General features: G+C 40.3%; 1 protein-coding gene across 1 annotated transcript in view; it reads right to left on the reverse strand.

Moving 5' to 3' along the window:
• PLD5 (phospholipase D family member 5) overlaps positions 1–22959 on the reverse strand; it is a 371133-nt gene that overhangs the window by 177080 nt on the left and 171094 nt on the right. The window lies entirely within an intron of this gene.

Consider the following 22959-nt stretch of genomic DNA (forward strand, 5'->3'; position numbering starts at 1 on the left):
CTCCTGCAGTTCTTGATAGGAAAACCCCAAACTCTTATGAAGACACCTGTTAAGTGCTTCTAGAACCGAGATCTGTTTTATTCATAGCTGCATACTCAGAGCTGGATACATAACTAGGGCTCAATAAATACTTACAGAGCAAATTTCAGCTTTCAACACAGAATTCAGCACTTCTCAATAAAATTGTTAACTGTTACTCTTGATGAAACATGTTTCATTGAGCCAGCTTTAGAAAAAAAACAATACTGCTAGAAAAATGTTTTTGTGTATTTGATGAACCTAGAATATAGCCAGAATGGGGCATGGATAAGGATTCCAGAGACATTCACAATTTTGGGAAGCAATCATCCTACCACCTGCAAACTTATTGATGTGTGTTGAGCCGTATAGCACAGGACAAGCAAACCACTGTCTTCAACAGGGAAATGACAAACCTCCCTAGACCTCAGAAACTTATAACCTAGTGAGAAAGCCTGTCTCAGACATACTGATTCAAATAAGAGGTAGGCACTAATAAACAGTGAAAGAGGAGCAAAAAGTTTATTAGATGGATAAAGCATCACCTAAAGTATTACTGGAACATGAGCAAGAAGGAAAAATTCATTATGGCTCGAGACATCTGGAATTGGAGGAAGTTGGACTTAAAATGAGTCTTCAAAGATTTTTTTTTGTGAGTGAGATGGAAGTGATAGATATTCTAGGTAGAGGCAAGAGTTTATCAAACCTAGGGTGTCTGGATATTTGTGAGCTGCAAAGCCAGGAGACCCCGAGCTAGGAGAGTTTCTGCAGGAGCTGGCGATGGTGAAGAAAAACGGCAGCATCTGCGGGGATCATGCTGTAGAGGCGGTGAGCTGGGAAGAAGAGACTGTACTTCATTTTGATGCACGTGGGAGCAACAAGTGCATTTTAGGGGACACCTGTATGCTATCGGAATGGAGAAAGGCAGACCAGAGCATGAAAACATCTGTAAAGAGTAAAGGCTGTTGCAACAGCTCCGGAAGTTTGAATTAGACTAATGGAAATAAAAAGAGGAATGCAGTGGAGAAGCAGGTGAAGGAAACAGTGAAGACTGTAAGATTTTCTTGCACAGCCACCATAGCTTCTCATACCTGAGCTCTATAACCACCTCCAATAGTCTTTGAAGGTTATTTGGAAGTTAGCTCAATGATCATGGACTCTTACCCTTCTCCAAACCATTTTCCACACCACAGTTGGATTAACCTTCTAAAAATGCAAATCCAAACACTCTGCCTGCTGCCTAATTAAATGTCCTATGATGCCCCAACCCCTACCCTGCCCCAACGTGGTTGACAAGTGTTGACGTCTGTCCTGCCTCTCTGCAGTTTCACTGGACTCAAAAAGCCCCCTTTGAATTTGAACCACTTGCCTTCTTTTCCTCCTTCCCTGCTATTCTCTCTAGACTTTGGCATTTCATGTGCTTTTTCTCAGTCCCAATTCCTACAATGGTTATTGAGCTGTCTTCCAATTAACCATCAAAGTTCTAATTTATACATCACTTTGTCTGATAGGCTGCCCTATGCCCCCAAACGAGGCTAGATCCCTTTATGATCAACTCCCACAGAGGCCTGTGTCTCCTCTTTCATCCGACTCTCCACTCTTGAAATTACGTGTTCATTTTCCTTGGCGGATTGTAGGCTGTGTGAAGGCAGGAACCTGCTCCATTAACCCAGGATTGTATCCCCAGAGTCTGACATACCACACAGTAAGTCTCCAAGGAATGTCTGCTGAGTATCATTAAAACCCGAGCAACTGGAAAGACAGGGTGGTGGGGCCCATTAAACCTGACAAGGAACGTGGGAATGGATGTAAATTGGGGATGGAGAGAGATTATTAAGGGAGAAATGAAGAGAAAACTGGCCCAAAGCCTAATGGGGGGAAATGTCTCCATTCTTCTGGTTGGTGGAGAGTGAAACAGGTGAGAAGATTCAGAAGGGACCATTAGTGGACACAGGAAGACACAAGAGGCTCAGGAAAAAGCAGTGTTCCAGAAGCCACGGTGAGAGCGGGTTAAAAGATGGAGACAGCAAATTACTTGACCTACTTCAAAACCTTGGAGGGGCGCAGCTGCCAGGACACTCGACCTCCCAGCCGGTCCTGCCGTATTTGTCCCCAGATAGTGGCGCTGGGCTCAGGGTGACTGCAGGAGACGTCAGGGCCCTTCTCCCTTCGCCAGGACCCCGACGCACCACCCCTGGCGCGGACCCCCAGTGTGGACAGGCAGCGGCGGCTCCGGCACCCCCATTCCCGGCCTCGGTTTCCGTGAGATCAGCCTTCAGGTGCTTCCACGGTGACAGGCCATGTCTCAGGCCTGCCTGAACGGGGACAGGAATAACACGCAAATCTATCGACTTTGAATGCATGAAAAGTTTTAAAGACGCAAGCAAAAGGTGAGGGGTCAGGAAGAGGGACCAGAGGTGCTTCCGCTGTGGCAGACGGCGCACCAGCCTTGCAGTCTCTGTCCCCAGGGAGGAGGTGGCCCCCGTGAGTGGGAGCGACGCGACGCTCCTGGCTCCGGAGGAGATGACGGAAAAACGTGAAAGTGAAGTTGCAGAAAACACAGCAGCGGCTTGGAAGTCACCAGAGCTGCCAGGGGACAGGGAGGGCGGCGTCCGCGCAGAGGCTTCCGTCGGTGACACCGCAGCTGCTCCGGCCGCTCCCACACGCAGCAGGAGAAGAGCGTCCGATACCCAGCGGGAGCCTCCCGGATGGAAAATCCTGCGTGTGAAGGAGCAGAGGAGGCCAGCAGGAGCGTGACCCGGAGCCGGCGTGGCTCAAGGGAGGCAGAGGCCTGGCGCTGGAGAATCGTCGGCCCGCGGTCTGCAACAGAGGTTCGGGGGAGCTGTCAGGCTGGGGAGACCATTCGGGATTCCCCCTGGGACCCGAGTGCCCAGGATCCGCGTGAGGCTCCACGAGGAGATTCTGCAGGGAAAGGGGAGCCCCGGGACACCAGAGGAACCGCGGCACCCAGCGGTAGGAGCCGAAGTACCGCTCAATGGCCGGCGGCTTGACCTCGCCTCAGTAACAACCACTTCCGGTTCTGACGGAAGCTGCCAAGTCTCTCTTCCGGAGGCATGTCCGCCACCACGTGGGCGGCCAGCCCTCCTCCAAGCAGCCTGACCTGTATTCTGATACTGACCCTCCTGGAGACCGGTGCCCCAGAGGCCCCAGAGAGAACAGTGCGACACATGGCCTTGGGCTGGGTGCCATGGACGCCCTTACCCGCTTCACCAACTAGACCCCAGGATTGGACCGACCCTTCAGGTGAGTCAGGTGCCCACGGCCTCCACCCCTTTATCGCACCGCCCCAGTACTCAAGTCCCTCTTCTCCAGCACCCAGAGAAGGAACAGGTGATAGCCCAGTGGATCCAAGCAGGAAGGACACTGCCAGCTCCCACGAGGGAGGCTGGGACTCGAGCCCCTCCCCACACTGAATTCAGTGGGGCTGGGCAGAGTTAACTGTGGGAAAATCCCATCTGAGTCTCGTGTGGGAAAGTCTCGGTGCCTGGTGCCCCAGTCTCTGACTTTGTCACACTGGTCACGAATCCTCCTCCTCTCCTAACTTTGCTCTCCTGGTAGAGGAAGACTGGGTTCTGTCCACTCAACATTCTTCCGAGGAATTTCTTCTAAAGAGAAATTTTGGGTTGGTATTTGTGCCTAGGGAATCAAACCACTTGGTTGTGGCTTCAGATATCCCTTGAAATGCTTATGGAGAGACAGAAATTTTATCTATCTTCTGTATCTTCCACCATTGCCCAGTCTATCTCATTGAGATGCTGCATGTGAAGTAGTTGTGTAAACTGTACTACAGAATACAGGGGAAGAGTCTCAGAACTAACTGCACCTCTAAGGTACATGCAGTGCTACTGAAAATATCCAAGAGAAATTGTGGCTTTCATACTAATACAGTACTAGTTCGTGATGTTTCTTTTAATGATTTGGTTGATTCTTGCTTAATAATAAAAAAAAGCAGTTGCAGTTTTATGTAACAGCTGTTCCTTCTCTTCTGGGTGTCCAAGTGCTCATACAAACAGACCAATAAGAATAGCGCCAATAATGAGACTTTGGGAAGCCTCATTATTTTATGCCAGGTATTGTTCTCAGTGTTTTGCAACTATTAACTTATTTAACCCTCATCACAACCCTATGAGGTGGATATTCTAAATATCCCCATTTCACAGAGGGTAAACTGTAGCAGAAGGAGGTTAATAAGTACTAAGTGGCAGAGCTGAGAAATCCAAATCTACACAGTTGACTCCAGTGCCCACGTCTTATCTCCCAAGCCATACTGACTTTCTGATTAATCTGATAGATTTTCAAAATGGTTGCATTATATACAAACTTTATTAAAATAGATACCTATAATTCCAGCGTACTCAAAATGTACTCTGCAAGGTTAATCAAAGAGGTTGTTGAATAAAATAATAATAGTCATTTAGGATAAAGTTATTCAGCAAGATTTGAGATCTCTGGCATTCATTTCCCAACCTCCTTGATCTGTATAACCTCTATGAACAAATTGGCATTTATAAAATAATGTCTGTTTTTGGACTGACTATTTTTTTCTTTTTTGGCAGCTGTCCAGTACAGGGATCAAACCCTGGACCTTGATGTTATCAGCACCAGGTTCTAACCAACTGAGTTAACCTGCCAGACTGACTCCTATTATTAGACCAAATTTGAGAAAGAGAGATTCATTAACATCACCAGCTTGAGCCCTCTAGCCAGGAAGCACACTTAAAACAAAGACAGATTGTTTATGATTCCTGTCTTCTTTTTTCACCTCATTACCATGAACGAGTTCACCATTTTGTGCCACATTTTTATTGAGAATAATATAATAGCACAATAAATAATAATGAATATTATTTATAGTATGTATTATATAATATATAACATAATATATAAAATAATAATAAACAACTTAAAGGGATTCAAATGCAGTTACAGTACAGTAGGAACCAGGCACTTTTTTTTTTTTTTCTGACAGGTAAGGGGATTGTAACCCTTGGCTTGGTGTTGTCCGCACCACGCTCAGCCAGTGAGCAAACCGGCCATCCCTATATAGGATCCGAACCCATGGCCTCGGCACTACCAGCGCCACACTCTCCCGAGTGAGCCATGGGGCCGGCCCGGAACCAGGCACTTTTGAAAGAAAAATATAAAAATGTATCTATACCAATTTGCGTACTGGTGTGTATTTTGTCCTTTATAAAAAATTTTAAAATGTTCAAACTGTTGGGGGAAAAAAAACCTTTGAAGGCAATAGACAGAGGTTAAAGTTGAATATTTTAATCTTATCCACATTTAAAGCCCAGTTAACTATGGTGATAGAAGCTAAATTCAGCATGAATATGTGACTTGAGATAATCATCGGTTTCATCCTCCCCTACAACCAATGACTTTATTTAAAAACAGCCCAACAAACAAAAAAGAATTCTCCCAACCAAACCAAAGAAAACACAACAGCTGCCAACAAATAGAATTGATTAGTTTTAATTTTTCTTTGATATAAAAGATGCACTGAGAAAGACAAGGGGAGACTCAAGAAGCCCAGGTAAACCAAACATATGAAAGGAGGGATGAACACTGTAGACGCCTCTGTACTGTCCCTTTCTTCATACTGTCCCCGTGACTTCTGCTAGGCATGCAAATCAGTCAGGAGTCCCAATCACTTTTTTGGAAATCTTCAGACCAGAATGTCTTAACAACTGAATTCAGGGGGATCTAAGAACTTGGATTGTATGCCTTTTTGTTTGTTTGTTCGTTTGTTTTTGTACACTCATATAGTGCCTTTCAAGTGCTAAGCATTTTTATTTAATTTTTTTTTTTTGTCGTTTTTTTTTTTTTTTTTTTTTTTTTTTTCGTGATCGGCACTCAGCCAGGGAGTGTACGGGTCATTCCTATATAGGATCCGAACCCGCAGCGGGAGCGTCGCCGCGCTCCCAGTGCCGCACTCTCCCGAGTGCGCCACAGGATCAGCCCTATTTAATTTTTAAATTTATTTTTATTTATTTATTGAAACATAATTGATTGTACATATCTGTGGGGTACCATGTAGAATATCAATATCTGTGTGCAATAAGTGATGCTTAATCATGATTTTATCTTTATTTTCCCTAATCTCTAATAAAAATTTGACATTCCCTTCAGTTATGAACATAGGCAACAAAGCAAAGGAATATTAGCAGAACCTATGATTTTGTCTCCATTAAGAATTTTCATATCATGCTACAGTTATTGCTGACATGTCAACGTCTTCATCATTGCTTTGAAAGTGCGGTAGGGAGCAGATATTATTTCATGAATAGATAGTGCAGGATATATATTATCATATCATAAATTTGTTTTTTAAAAAATATGTTGATAACTTTATTTTAACATTATTGGTTTCCTTACAATACTTTGTATTTTAATTTATGCATTTAAAAACATTATTCAGGGAACTCTCCATTAGCTTTATCAGACTGTCGAAGGAATCTGTGATGAAAAAAGGTGATAAAGCAGAAATATGCTCTGACTGAGGTCATCTAAAATTCTAAAGCCTTGGGAGATCTGGAATGGGGCAACAGTCATGTCCCCACATTCTGAAACTGTTACCACAAGACTATTTTTAACCTAAAACCAGAATAACAGACACCTGAAAAGGGGTCCTATCAACTTAGGCATGCTGAAAATGTATCTTGTGACCCTTACTCATGCCTCTGTACATAGCACATAATGGAGAATGAATCATTAGCCTATATGATACTATGTAACCAATGGAAAACCTGATGTACTGATTAAGGGACTATCTGCTCCCTTCCACCTTGTTCTCCCCTTCTCTGATTATAAAAATACCGAAACCCAGACTACAAATAGGAGCACATGATTCAAGGCATCTTGAATCCGTGTCTTCCCAGGCTGCAGTTACACATATTTGACTCAAATAAACTCACACTTTATCAGTGCCTTGGGTTCTTTCTCCAGGTTGACAAAGGGATACGAAGTTCTCAGATGGATAATGAAATATCTATTACTATTTCTTCCATTGTACACACATTCTTACAAGATTTTTTTTTTTTCCTCTAGTGACTGAAGCCTTTCAAATGAGTAAGATTATCAAGAGAGATTTTCAAGAGAAGAGAACCGGGTCAAAGCCAAATATGGGAAACATCTAATCGCCTGTGGTGGGTAGAGAAAGTGGGGCAAGTGAAGAAGACAGAAGAAAGGACCAGAGTGAAATTCCTTGGAAGTCAAGAAAGACAAAATTTATTATTACTATTATTTGGTTTTGCTAAATATCAAAATAAATTATGAATTTATAGTGAAAATAAAACTACAGACAGCACCCGAGGTCTGGGAACTCACTTTTGTTTGGATAATGAATTCCAGGGGGAATCCCCAAAATATCTCCTCACTTTTGCCTGCTCTCAGTTTACCTGGAGATGTTGATTGCTCCTCCGTGACACAGCACTTGGTTCCTATGGCTTGCTAGAAAAGGTCTCTAGAAATCGGCTCTGAAATGACTTATTTCTGTGACCTGTCATTTTATTTCCTTTAACAACCAACAGCTGGCTACTCTCCAGGAGCCTGGTCTAATTAGCATAGGTGCAGAACTCATTTACACGCCATCATAGCCCTTACTATACTCTTACTTCTTAAGAAAGAAGAAAGTAGGCAGATCTCATTAAAATTCACCTTTGGGCAAATCCCTGGAATGCCCGCTTACCATCTCTAAGACGACTCTGTGCAGACGCTATAGCACTATTTCCAACACCCAATAATAGGGGAAAAGCTGAATATACAGGGACACAATACAACAAAAATTTTTTTAAGCCTCTTTTAATGGCACTTTAAGAAAAGTTACAAATGATTGGAACTGTGAATCCAGACAGCTCAGGTGGAATAAATATAAGAAAATGCTGTTTACATTGTCGATAGATTTTAAAATAGCATCCTATCTGTTCTTATTAATAGTATGTGTCCTCCAAAATTAATGTGATCATCAAAATTTCTCTTTCAATTCAGGAATAACATTGCATTTTCTCAAGGAAGTATTTGTAGTTTCCCTTGAATAATCTACTAAAAAATGAAGTCTATGCATTTGCCAGGTTTAAAAAGTGCTCTCTCTTTATGTGTCCAAGAATATCTATAAGATATCGTATTTTCACACTTGGTTTTGGTATTATTGTAGAGAAATGTTTAAAAGAAAGAACTGAATAATGCAGAGAAAACACAGCTCTGCCAGTAATGAGCTGTGTGACCTTCAACAAACTACTAACCTCTTTAAATCTGTTTCTACTTCTGAAATGAAAAACAATTATTATGAAGATTAGATGAGAAAATCTATGTGAAGTGCATTGCTCAATGCCTGCTTCATAGGAAGCATTAAATAAAACACAGATATAAATTTTCTCTTTTAGTCCAGGAACAATACCGCACATTCCTAAAGAAATATTTGCAGTTATAAACAGTCTTATAAACTAGAACCTATGTGACATTTTCAAAGTGATTGTGAGTTTTCTTTCACTGCCTAATGCAATAGATTGATTGGTTATTAGGACTTGATCTACAGAGGTGCTTGGCAGTCAATTTATAGACTTTCATTTCTCAGATTTTGATTTTCCAGTGGCATTAATCAATGAAGCTAAGAAATAGACTCAGTTCATCAATACAATCAGAGTTGCATTCAAAGTAAAGTGATCAGGCTTTGTGTACTCACTGTGGTCATTTGGCTGTAATTAAAGCCCAGGACTGACAGAGCAAAGATTAACCTTTCTAAAAAAGACACTTGACTCCGACTTGAGGTACAAGACAACTTGCTACCCATGTTGCAGATTCACTGGACATGGAAATAGTAGTTGATACACAACAACTGAGCTTGCTTTAATTCAGTTGAGATAACATTGTAGGTTAAATGCTGGACATAGACCTATTCCCCCTCCCCGTGCATACCAGAGTTCCCCTTTCCCCGCTGGGAAACTACCCCTGGCCAAGGTAGTTACTCAAGGAAAGGCCACATGTCCTTTAAGACTAATGGAAGACTGGAGGAAGCAGGAACCCTAAATAAGTAGGCACGCTGGTGTGAAAGTGCTCTGGCGCCAGGAGAGTAGCAAGTGGATTGACTCAGCCTCATCTCGCACGTGCTTTGGGTTGTGTAAGCTGGGTGAGGGGTGCGGAAGCATGCAAGTGATTTACACCTCTACTTTGATCTGTTCACGATATAACTGTTGTACGTACCCCACGGCAGCGCAGATTTCCACTTGGCCAGCCACCACCAGCACCTCCAGTAAGTCTAATAAACCAATGTCTCTACCTATTGGCCCGGGTGAGCTCTTTGGAATAGGCAAACACTATGCAAGTGCCCTTTCTGTTTTGGGGCTCCCGTGAAACATATATGTTTCATTTTTTCCAAGAATTTGGATCAGGGTGAATTTACTTGTGAAAGATAGCATAAAGGATACCAGGTAGCAGTCTCCTGATAATTCTTAATCTGGCACAGGGAGGTCCATGGTTGTATATTAAAGTTATTAGAGACTTGTTTTAATTTTGGGCCAATTTTTTATTTTGGAGAAAATTTAAATTTGCAGGAAAGTTGCAAGAAGAGCACAGTGAATAAACATACTCATTGCAAGAAAGAGTATTCTGTATGAATACACACATACAATTTTTGGTCAAAGCCATTGAGAGTAATTTACAGACATCATAATTGATTTCTGAATCTTCAGCATGCATTTCTAAGGAAGCCACTTTTCTGAATAACCAAAACACAATTATCACAGAAAATCTGACATTAATATGGTCATATTATCTAATATTCAAATTTCCCCAATTGTCCCAACAATGTTCTTTATCCGTGTGTGTGTGTGTGTGTGTGTGTGTGTGTGTGTGTGTGTGTGTGTGTGTTGTTTTGTTAAGATCCAAGATCCAATTAATGTTCCCTCACTGCGCTTATTTGCCACACGTCTCTTTAGTCTCCTTTTCTTCTAGGAGTGATCCCTACCACTTATTATTTTTTGTCTTCCATGACATTGGTATTTTAGAAGATTCCAGGCTAGCTATTCTGCCAAATATTCCTGAATTTAGAGTTTCATAATTGCCTCATGTTAAGGTTCAGGTTAGATATTTCTGGCAGGAACGCTACACAGATCATGTGCACTTCGAAGGGCATCATTTCAGGTGGCAGATAATACTGGTTTGTCTCATTACTGGTGATCTTAAGTTTGGTCACTTGGTTAAGGAGGTGTCTGCCAGATTTCTCCATTAAACAGGACCTTTCTTCCCTCTATAATTAATAAACAACTTGTGCAGAGGCACGTTCAGATGGAATAAATGTCCTGTTCCCCAATATTTCATTCAGTGATTTAGTATCTATGCATTCATGATTGTTGACTGAATGTATTTTTATTATGCTGGTTGCAAATTGGTAGTTTCCTATCACTTACTCTCCATTTTTTGGTTAGCATTCTTCTGGAAAGAAAAGCTTCCCCTTTTCCTATCACTCTTTTTTATTTATTTTTTAAATTTTGTTTTATTAATATGGACTCATGTTTTTTAATTCAAGAAGTTATAATCTTGAATTGTCATTATTGTCATTACTCATTGTGATGCTCAAATTGCATGTATGGCCTGCGGGAGCCCCTGTACATTGTATCCCGCATCCTTTTGATATAGTTTGTTCAATTTTTTTTTGATACTTTCTTATTTTTTGTCACCACATGTTTCATTTTTATTAACTTTTAAATTGACTCTCAAAGACAGCAGCTGCATAGAGCATGATGTTGAGTTGGGCTGGCGGTAGCAGATCCCTGTTTCTATAAATTCAGAGGATTCATGCAGGTGAAAGTCTCATTAACTGAAGGCTTGTAATTGTATTAAGTGAAAAACAACTATGGTTTTATTTTGGGGGAGAGAAAGCACAGCAATAGAGGAAGTACTATTAGTGTAGCTATTATTCTTTATTTGCATATAAGGTATCCCTGTTCCCCAATGTTCATCGCAACACTCTTTACAATAGCCAAGAGTTGGAACCAGCCCAAATGTCCATCATTGGATGAGTGGACACGGAAAATGTGGTACATCTACACAATGGAATACTACTCAGCTATAAAAACGAATGAAATACTGCCATTTGCAACAACATGTATGGACCTTGAGAGAATTATATTAAGTGAAACAAGTCAGGCACAGAAAGAGAAATACCACACGTTCTCACTTATTGGTGGGAGCTAAAAATAAATAAATCAATTCACACACACACACAAAGAAAACCGGGGTGGGGGGGAAGAAGACATAACAATTACAATTCCTTGAAGTTGATACGACAAGCAAACAGAAAGGACATTGTTGGGTGGGAGGGGGGAGAGGGAGGAGGGAGGGGGGTTTCGGTGATGGGCCACAATAATCAACCACAATGTATATCGACAAAATAAAATTTAAAAAATAAATAAATAAAAATAAAAAGATCCGGACATTGTCCTCAAAGAGCTAAAACACACAGTTGGAAGAAAGATGATTGACAGGACCAGAGCAATCGACATAAAAAACTTTACTAACTAACCTTTATCTACCTTTAGTTTTTCATATATTTGCCTTCCTACAATCTTAAGCCCCTAGAGACTCAAGTTTCTTTTCCTTCATCTTGACTCTCCTCTAAACATTTATTACTCTTTGTGGAAGATGCCATGTAAGCCGGAGTTATAAGCCACCTGTTTGAGAATTACTCATTCCCTGGGTATTCCCCATGTCTATATGAAATATACAAGTTAGTAAGCTTTTGTTTTTCTCCTGTGAATCTGTCTTTTGTTACAGGGGGTCCTAGACTAGAACTTAGAAGGGTAGAGGAAAAATTATTTTTTTCCTCTCCTACACTATTTATTGAACCCTCTCAAAGACCCCAAAAATAGAGTCTGGAAATGGGCTGGGACTCTGACATATTAAACTGTCCTGGGGATTCTGATGGAAGAAGGGACTGAAGGTGAGAATCTAGGATGAACAACTGCTGTGGGTAGAATAAGTTGCAGAAAATGATCATGAACGAGGCTCTGTTGTCTAGTCAATGCCTTATATAGTAGCCCAAGAATCCGAATTCTATTTCCAAATTGATAGAAAGGCTAGGACTAGGTTGACAAATGTGTGACAAATGCCTCTCCTCATCCCACACCCAATGCAGGCAATGACAATGAACCATGACATTCTTTTCTGAGCGTGGCCATGACCTGGCAGTCTCCCTCAGCCCAGTGCTGCAGGCAGCTTCTAACAATGAGCTTGCATCTGGGATAAAATTGAAATTACAACTTGGAGGCAAAGTTAATTAAATCTTCTGGTTAGTGCAGACATCCAGAAAATCATTCTTATTTCAACTTTTGTTGAAATACTTTTAAAATGTATACATGCTATTTTCTAAAACTGGAAGATGGAATATAGTTTTGTTTTGTTTTTAATAATTTCAAGTTTTGCCTTAGGACCTCCAAACTCTACTTGGTAGAAGATATAGGAGGTTGGCCATCTGGAGATTCAGGATTTATTCCTGGACGTACTTATTTTAAAATAAATTTTTAACTCAAACATTTGTTTTTGGATTCAAGTTTCCCTTTGATTTAAATTAAAGCATAGGAAGATTTTAGTCATTGAGGGCTTACCTTCAAATCTTGCTAGTATTTGTTTCCAAAATAAGGGCCAGGAAAAAGATAGAACTGACCGAGTCCCTAACATCAGATCTTCCCCAGTAACTACAAAGCAATTACGCTTTGCTCTATCATGGCTCAGGGCTAGTGTTAAGTGATTTTCCAGGAGAGAAAGATTATATAGGGTTTTTTTTTCCTTCCTCCCGTCTTGACTCTCAGCAATTCTCAGAATTTGAGGCCACATTCATAAATTCCATTATTTGGTGAATTCTTTTTTGCCAACCATGGGCTTGGTTAGATTGACGTGTTACCCCAATGACACTGGCCACCGATGAGCCCAACACCTTGTTTACTGTTAAGTTTTCTGTGTCTCAGTAAGACTCCTCAAAGCCTTGAGAGAAACCAGGTCTGAGAGGAAACCTCAGAGGAACACAGCAGCTTCTTGTTTTGGAAAGTTCCAGAACCAAAGAATGATTTTTGGAAAGCAGAGGAAGTGTCAATGAAGTGGCCTGGCTGGAGTGCCTCAATGGTAACTCACCAGCGGTCTCAGGATCTCTCTGCAGTGGCCCTTTCCACCAAGGCCTGTAGACACTTGGTGCAGAAGACAATTTCAGCTGCTATATTTCAAGTCCATCAGGGCAACCAGCATCTTCTGGGAGAACATGTGCCATTCCCAGAGGTTTAAAATAGTTTTTCTAAATGTGTCACTTCACAGTTTGAATATGGCTTAAGTTTCTTCAGAGTCGACATACTAAAGGGGCTGAGATGACTTTGTAATGACTGAATCTTATTGGGTGATCCAATAAATTCCACAAGATGATTCACTTTCAGACCCCTAAGGGTAGCACACAAGCCTATGTAGGAATAGGTTCCTTGATGCAAAAAATTAGTTTCTATAGACCTCCCATGTATATAGAATTTTAAGTATTAAATCTAAATTTGAATGTACTGTCAAAGTTTTAAAATCCAGCATTATTTCGTTTTATTATTTCCTAATAAAAACACTTGAGGAAAAACTTCAAATGGTTTGGGTGAAACAAATTTCTTCATCTAATGTTTCTATATAACAAACACCTTTTTTTCACAGTAAAAATAATTGACTTTAATCTATTAATCTTAAAGATTCAAGGAAATTTCTTTATCACAGTAAGACACATGGCATGCAGAGGTTAAGAATATTCTAGTAGCACAGATGATCTCCAAGGAAATTAAGACCCTCACCCCCTCCTGGTGGCCCTGTCCTCCAATTCCCTACTGGTCAACTACTGATCTAAGTTGCTAATTTCTGCAACTGAGGTATTTCTTGTATACCCATTCATTAGCTGACCCGTTTTCTGATTGAATATTTCCTGCATACGCATTCATTACTTTACCTACTTTCTGTCTTTGGATAGTTCAAAGCACACAAGATAATTTATTAAGACACACATTTCCTTCATCTATTCATCTGAAGGAAGACAGGACCTCAGAAGAGGATTAATCCAGGACCAAAGGCAGAGGCTGCCTGGCAGCCACTTTCTTTGCCATACTTTGTTTTCCAAAATCCTGAGCTGTTGAAGAGGTGACGCTGAGTGTCCCTAATGAAAGAGGATGGAAGAATGCTTCTGGAAAGCACCGATGTAGAGAGGAGTGAGTCCCTGTAACTGGAGAGGGAGACAAGTCTGTGGGTCTCACAAGCAGCAAAGGACTCACCCCTGTCCCCAGTATGCCCAGGAAGATAGCAAACTCGCAGAGGTCAGAGGCTGTGTGCTCCACCCAGGGAGGCTGGACCCTAGGCCCCGGGATGCTAGTTTTGCAAGAGATGAAGAAACATGAGGCTGTGCCAATGGATTCTAGTGGTAACCAGCTTGGACAAACACACATAACCAGAGGCCTCCTGATGCCTTGGTGCTGGCAAAGACTCCAGTATGTTGCACAACTTTGGGCAATCAGTGCTGAGACTGAATTCCTATCAGTAATCAGCTTAGCAGGTAAGTAAGGATTTGGAATCCGATGTAAGCTGATTTAAAGACAATGAATGGAATTTTTTTTTAAATCCGAGTGTTTTTTTGGCTGAGATTCATAGTCACCACACAAATGCGGCACTTGCTCTTCTTATGACAGGTCAGCTGGATACTCTGATCCTGAACCTCCGCTCCTATGCTCCAACCCACTGAGCTTATGATCCAGGAATTCCCTGCGGTTCATCCAGAACATCTTCTAGCTGCAAATGGCTCACGCTGACAGGGGCCAAGTTGAGAAAGTGTTCTGGAAGCAAGAAATGGTGGTCTCTAACCACAGTTATTTTTGAACATAATCTATGCCTGTCTACCCGCACCAATAAGCATTTGCTCATCTCTAGGGCAAAGGAAAAATCATACAAAATTAACATTCACAATTTCTTTGAAAATAAATCAACTCACCCACCATGCAACCAGCTGCCCCACTCATATTATAAAGGAATATCACACTGAGAAAGAGAATATGGATTTGTTCAAACACACACATTGCACACTAAGATGCACAAACATTTTTTTTAGATGCTGATTGAGAACAGGAAATCCATGTAAAGCTTAATGCACCCCATGAAACCCTGAATATGACATCTACTTGCCCACTTCCTTGCGAGGAAGTGACATTTTCCATTCATTTTTCATAGGGAAATTACATTAAGCCTCCCAGAGGAGGAATCAAGGACTTAGAGATGTGTGTCAGGCTAAGCTGCCATTTACTCTTGTCTTATCACTTTGTAGGGCCAAGTTTTGTTCAATGGCTTACTCGTTCCTGGCAAGAGATTTAAATGGTCACTGGAAAGGAAACCTCTGGGTGCTAATGGTGCTTGTGGTCTGGATGCAGAATATTAATTTGCATTCTCCTACGTTTTAATTATTTGAGCAGCATGCAATACCACATGGAGCTCAAGAAGCTTCCAGTTCGAATAACTGATCTGCACCTGTCAAAAGGGTGCTTCTGTTCAACTTAGAAGGTGAAATTAGGGACTGGGAAAAATCGTGAACAGTAGAAACTATTGCAGGAAACATGCACATAAATACCCATATAGCCATACTTAAAAATTGTCGAAAGATGATGATGATGACAATGACAATGACAGCATTATGAGGAGTCTTCAAAAAGTACATGAAAAGATTCATATCGTTTCCTATTTTTCCATCAACTTTTTGAATTATGCTCGTAGTTGCTATTTATTGAGTATGCCCATGTGCCAAGTACTTTGCAGCCATGGTCACACTACCTTGTGACGCAGATATGAGCATTTCCATTTTTAAGATGAAGACAATGAGGTTTGGGCAATAGTGTAATGTTACAAGCCCAAAGCCACAAGTTAGTAACAGAACCAGATTTTAAATCTTGTCTGTCTGGCACCAGAATCTGCCCCACTCGACAGGTCCCCCTTAGAAGCCTCTCTCGTGTGTATATATGACTGTGTTAGGACATGGCACAAAACCAGCCCTGCTGCAAACTGGGTAAAAATAAGAACGTAAATACTAGCACTAATAAATATTTGCGAACCAGGCTTCTCCTATGTTCTCTTTTTGCTGTGTGATAAAATACATTTAATGCCCCTACCAATAATCGTCTATACTCTATTAATACACTATGGATTTTAAATCCTGAAAGGACCACATTAATTAGCCAAATCTAGCTTTAATTTTCTCCAGCAGCTGTTCCCAATCTTTCAAAAAGAGTGTTCAATGCTCCAAGGGATGTAATTTTTCAACTTGACATCTCGATGGATTTCAATATATTTCAAAACTTATGAATTCCATTACATGACATGATAGAGTTATTAGGTAGATACAAGAAAAATTAATATCCGAGTGCTTTCTATTTAGTTTCTTATAAATATGTAAATATTTTAAGTAACGAGCAGTAAATCTTTCATTCATATTCACATTATAATTAAGTTTTTAATTTAAGTAGCATCCCAGAAGCTATAAATTTGGGCTCCTGATTCACTTCCAATCACCTTCTAATTTATATTTGCTCTCATTACAACTAGTCTATGAAAAACTTCAATCTGGCAATTCTCTAATCTTGGAAATTTAAAAATTCATAAGATATAATTAGACTCTGTGTGGGAGACATTAGGGTTTAGTAAAAGGATTGCTGAAGTAGAAGTCATAGGAACTTGATTCCAAGCCAGAGTCTGTCTTCTACTCAAATTATTTCTTTGAAGACAGCTTTACTCACCTGTAAAATAATAAAGGTACAACAGACACTGTTTTAGGTCCCTTCCAGAGTTAAGATTGTAAATTATACGTCTTTAAGCTCATAATATTACTTAAACTCATTAAAATATTACAAATCAAGTTGTATATATAGATAGCCATGTGTGTGCACTTGTGTGCATATACGTTGATACTACACATAATATCCGAAATAATTTGCTCATATAATAAATCCACAGTTAAATGGGAGCAATACACTTTCACTTTAGAATACATCAAAAGAGAAAAAACATTAAATTCTAAACATCTTAACGCTTTCAAACTATCACTGCTAGGAGTAATGCACTGAGTCATTTTGAAGTACTTAAGAAAGTTTTAAGTCACACTTTAATGGGTATGCTGTAGGGAAGTAGAAATAGCCTCATCCATCCCTCAAGTTTGGCAAAACAGAAGAATCGTTCTCTCCTGCTTAACCGTGTCCTGCACTCTCAAGCTTGAGTGTGCTCATATTCTGTTCTGTAGGAGTATTTGTTATTTTGGGATTTGGAGCTGTGTGTGGGGAGGGAAGGCACAGGGAGAGGAGAGGAGGGGAAGACAGAGGGAGCTGAGATCATGGCCTAAGGCAAGAAAAAAAAAGAAAAAAACCTTGTGAGAAATCCCGGGAACTCTGGCACTTCCACGAGAGGGGAGTACAACGTTCAGTAAATGGAACCTTGAACTGGGGGAAAGGATACACCAAGGAAAAAGAGACTGGAGACAGCATGTAGGTAGAACTTTTGAACTCAGGCTCCCAGAACTGCAGTCCAGTGATCTTTATTCACTGAACTGATCCACAACCCTTTATGTGAAACTCTTAGGGCCATGTGTATTTATGCTGCATATGCTATAAACAAAAAACCCTCAGAGACAACACCCTGTGATTAAACACATTTACATCTTTATGGTGAAATGTATGAACACCTAGCAGGATAAAGACCCTAAGTAGCCAATTGTTATCTTCAGTAACTAACAATTTTGGTAAGATTTTGCCACCACAAATGATTAAAACAATTTTTGGTGGGGGGGTGATCAGAGTTTTTTGAATTTTCAGAATTGCAGATAATGGCTTGTGGTCCTATACAGTTATACTTCCCTTGCAAGAAGGTGAAAAATCCTCATGCATTTTAAAACATTACATTCATTGTAGTGTAATGGTTAAGAGTAGTTCAAACATGTAGAGGCGAACATTTCTTTTTGGGGGTCTCTTTGGGTTTACCTTACTTGGAGTTCTTAGAGTTTCTCATATTTGTATATCCAAGTCTTTCTTCAAATTTGGGATGTTTTCTGCCATTGTTTCACAAAAAAAATCTCTCCCTCTCTCTCTCTTCTCCTGGAACTCCCGTAATGCATAAATTGATCCACTTTATTGGGTCCCACAAGCCCCTCAGGCTCTGTTCATCTTTCCTCATTCTTTTTTATTTTTACTTTTCAGACTCAATGATTTCAAATGACCTGTTTTCAAGTTCACTGATTCTTTCTTTTGCCTATTCAATTTGCTGTTGTACCCCTCTAGTGAATTTTTCAAATCATTTATTGTATTTTTCAATTCCAGAATTTCCATTTCGTTATTTTTGTAATTTCTATCTCTTTGTTGATATTCTCATTTTGCTCATATGTCATTTTCCTAATTTCCGTTACCTCTTTGAGCATTGATGGTGTTTGGATGTGTTGTCCCCTCCAGAGCTCATGTGGAAATTCAATCTCCAATGTGGCAGTGTTGGAAACTGATTGAGTCATGGGGGCGGATCCCTCATGAATGAGTTAATGCTCTCCCTGGAGGAGGAGGGGTAGTGAGTGAGTTCTTGCTCTATTAGTTCCCATGAGAGCTGGTTGTTTAAAAAACCCTGGCACCTCCTCTCTCTCTCTCTCTCTCTTGCTTCCTCTTGCCATGTGATCTGCTTGTACCCACCAGCTGCCTGCCACTTTCTACCATGAGTAGAAGCAGCCTGAGGCCTGTGCCAGATGCAGCTGTCCCAGAATTGTAAACCAAATAAACCCCTGCTCTTTATAAATTACCCAGTCGCAGGTAATTCTGTTATAGCAATACAAAATGGACTAAAGCATATTTAAGAGAGTGGTTTTAAAGCCTTTGTTTAGTAAGTCTGATGCCTGGGTTTATTTCAAGGGCAGTTTCTGGAGATTTATTTTGTTCCTTTGAATGGCCATGTTTTCCTGTTTCTTTGTATGTCTTGTGATTTTTTGTTGTTGTTGAAAATTGCACATTTGAAAAAACAGCCTCCTCTCCCAGCCTTTGAGTCCTGGCTCTAAGCAGAGGAAGACCTTGACTAATCAGTCCTAAGTGAAGGGTCAACATCTGCTCGGGCCCTTTATGGCATGTGTCTTCCTTGGACTTGTGTGCATGCTTTTCTCAGATTCCTGCATATGCATAGCTTGTTTTACATGTCTCAGTTTCCCTAAGAGTATCACCCCTGCTTAGTCTCAGGACCTTACCTGTTCTATTGTATTCCTAAATCAAAATTCCTTTGCCCCAGGCATCTTCAGGTGTATAAAGCCCTTGTGGTTTTCACAAGCCATTCCTGCTGCTTTTCATAGCTTCTTCCAGCTTGAGATCCAAGCTGTGCAGCTTTTGACAGTCTGAACTCCTCTTTAGGCAACACGGACACCAATCCATCAGGCTTTCAGTCCAACTCTCTCCAATTTGGAGAAGAGAACTGGGAACCAGGCTACCACGTACTGCAAACCACACCATGCTGCACTGAGATGTGGGGGCAAGATCAAGTAAAATTGCTACAAAATTTCCTACTGTTTTGAACATGGATTTTTCTTGATTGGATAATCTCTTGGTTGCTGTAAATTTCTTACTGATTCCTAGATCTGCTATAAAGTTATTTTAATCAGTCTGTAGTCATTTATTTAATGTTTCTATGGGAGAACAAAGGCCTAGAGCTCCCTCATACACCATCTTGCTAATGGCCTCATTATGCATTTCCTTAAGCTTCAGCTCCTTGTAGTACCTACTATAACAACCCTAAAAGGGTTGTTGAGATGATTAAATGAGATAATATACATAAAATATTTAGCACAGACTTTGCATACAGTAACACCTCAATAAATTTTGACCACTATTATTGCCATAAAAATAGTGCAATTGAAGACTACAGATTTAATTCCTTATCTTCCTTATCTCCATTACTGAGAGACTTCACTGTGAGTGGCAGAGTGCTGATTTAATTGTGTTTTAATTGCAGACCCTTCCATTCTTATCAACCCCACAAATGCAAGTCACCTAATCTATGCCCTTCTTCCTCTGCAGTGCTATTGTGGATCCATGATCCATCAATGGTAGATGTTATTGAATATATGAGGCAGATCTTTTACTCTCATGTCTTAGATTTTCCTCAGTCATGCTTGCTTGCAATTTTCAAGGTCAGTTTCCAATCTTGTCACCTATCTAAGGTCTAAAATTTTTTCTAGTGGCCATGTGAGAATGTTGCACGTAGACTTATGTCTTATCTTTAATATAAGCTTAGCCAGGCTTAATTTTTACACACTCATACCTACTAAAATAATAGAAGAGCAAAGCCACCTTTTTCTTTTTGGAACTCTGTATCTCACACTTTTCAAATAACCCATGTCCACTGTATGGCTCTCTTATTTCCCACATTTTGGTCAAATACTGAGACTAGTTCTTTTATCTTTTCCAACAGATAATATTTCTTTATTTTTTTGCCTATCTGCCTTTTGGTGAACAGACACAATGCCTTCTTTTTTTTTTTTTTTTTTTTTTTTGCAAAAGAACAGATATGCCTTTATAGAGAACATGTTCTTGCACTGAGTAAGACACCGTAGGTTGCAATGCTGTGAAACAGTATCAGTCACTGCAAGTTCTACAGGCTTAAGATCACCTTGGGACAATAAAACTTGGGGGCAGGAGATGACAGTGAAGGTCACAACTTAGAGAAGTTGTGTGAGCCAGATGACAAAAGCATTTTTCATAGACCTAGTGGTCACCTGAGGCCTGAGAAGCAACTAGCAAATAAATCCAAGAACATTAGCCTTGTGGCCAAGGCTATTGCTATTGCTCAAAAGAATTGCCCATCTCAGAGGATGTCAACTGATCATCCAAACACATCCCTACCAGTGACATGCGCCTTGGTGAACCCATCAGCTCAAGGTCAGGTTTTCAAAAATGCAGGCTCAGAAACTGGATTTTTGTCAGCACAGATATCAGATGCCTCCCAATATGGAACTGCATTAGTCAAGCTTGAAGACACACAAGGCAGGAGACTTTGTGTTACTCTGTTACAGCCTAGGATGAACAAGTAATGGCCAGCATATATTCTCACTGTTAACAAGCTACTTGGGAGCTCAATAATGTGGCATCTTATGTAAGAACAGAGTGAGGAAAAAGGAAAGATCATTGGTGTTCCAAAGTTTTTCTCATCTGAGGTATCTCGAATCATCTCACCCATTACAGAAACTTCCCAAAGTTGACTCTGGTTCTGTCAAGGAAAACTCCTTCCCACTTAACCAGGGCTTGTCTTTCTGCCTCTTCTAGTGTTTCCATGGCAGATCCATTCTCTTCCTGACCCTTCTCTTCTCTTATTTTTCCTCCAAATAAGGGACAATTTCCTGTCTGACATTCTAAGGATATAATAGCTCCACTCTGCTGAAAGTATACCCATTACCTCTTTGATTGGATTTTTGGGTGTCTCTAAACTATTTATGTATGTACGGATAGGTCTCTTGGATCCCTCCCATAGATGGCTCCTAGTATTTGTTGTTTTACTAATTTAACTCTGATCAAAAGCTTTTTTTCTAAGTTGGATGGGTGACTTTGTTAGCCCTTATTGTATGTCAACAGATACAAAACTGCATTTTTAAGTATAATAATTTAAAAAATCAAAACATTGAATTGTTTCTGCAGCTTAAAATGCTTCCTAAGTTTTATAAACTAAATGCAACCCAAAACAACACATAGAAGAGCTGTGTATTTTCCTAATTGTGTTACTGCATAATTTGGTCAAGCAACTAGGTACTTGAGGATTTCTGAATTCTTAACACACAGCCAGCCTTACCACCACTGCTGTGGGTAACAGAAAATCCCAAGGATGGTGATTTTCTTCTGCTCAGATGGACTTTTAGTCACTGCAGTGGGGTCTCTACACAGCCATGGTTTTCTTACAGAGAAAGACTGTAAGATAGGCAACAAAACTTAATTAATTAGTCAAAACCAGGTAATTCAAATAAATATTGTATCAGAAAGAATGACACTTTAAATTCCTTTTGGAAATAAAGTCTAAACCAATAATAATATTGGAAAGAACAGTTGCCTAAATTTACAAGAAGTCATAAATTTCTTGGTAATGTATTTAGTGAGTCAATGAACATTTAATGATTTCCTACGATGAGTCAAGAAGTACATTAGGTGTTGGGGAAATACAGATGAAAACTGCAGTTCTTACTGCTTATTTAGCCTGGGGAGAGGCTTCAACACCTCTTGCAGGTTTAGGATTCAATGCTTCTGTTATTGAAATAATAACGCATGCCAATGGGCATTGAACCATGCAGGTCCTCACCTCCAGCTGCCTTGACAACTTATTGCATGTATTATTTAACTTCCTGATTCTCTCTGCCACTTTCAAGTGGAGTTACATAAAGTACCTAAAGGGCAGGTTTTGAAGTCAGAGAGATCTGCTTTAAGACTCCACTTACCTGGGAAAAATAACTTAGACATGCAAGGCTCAGTTCTTCTTTGTAAATAGAAATTCAACACATACCTCATAGTATAGAAGTGAGAACTATAACCAAGGGCTAAGAGCTTAGGTTCTGAACTCTGAAAGCCTGGGCTTGAATCCCATTTCATTTCCCATCAGGGCAACCTTGGGTAGGTTGCTTAACTCCTCTATGCCTAGCATGTCGTCATCATGTAATAAATGCCAGTCATCATTATTATTTGAGCATTAAATGATTTACTGTGTATAGTGGATTTTATTATGTCCCCTGAAAACTCCCTGAAGCTCGAATTGTGTCCCCCAAGTTTTACATATTAGAAACTTCACTTGTGTCCCCCAAGTTTTATATATCAGAAACTTTTATGTATTAGAAACTGTGACTGTTAAGAGGGTGGAATATCCTTTTATGGTAATTGAAAGGTGGAGTCT

Source organism: Cynocephalus volans, chromosome 18, assembly GCF_027409185.1.
Source record: "Cynocephalus volans isolate mCynVol1 chromosome 18, mCynVol1.pri, whole genome shotgun sequence".
NCBI lineage: Eukaryota > Metazoa > Chordata > Mammalia > Dermoptera > Cynocephalidae > Cynocephalus > Cynocephalus volans.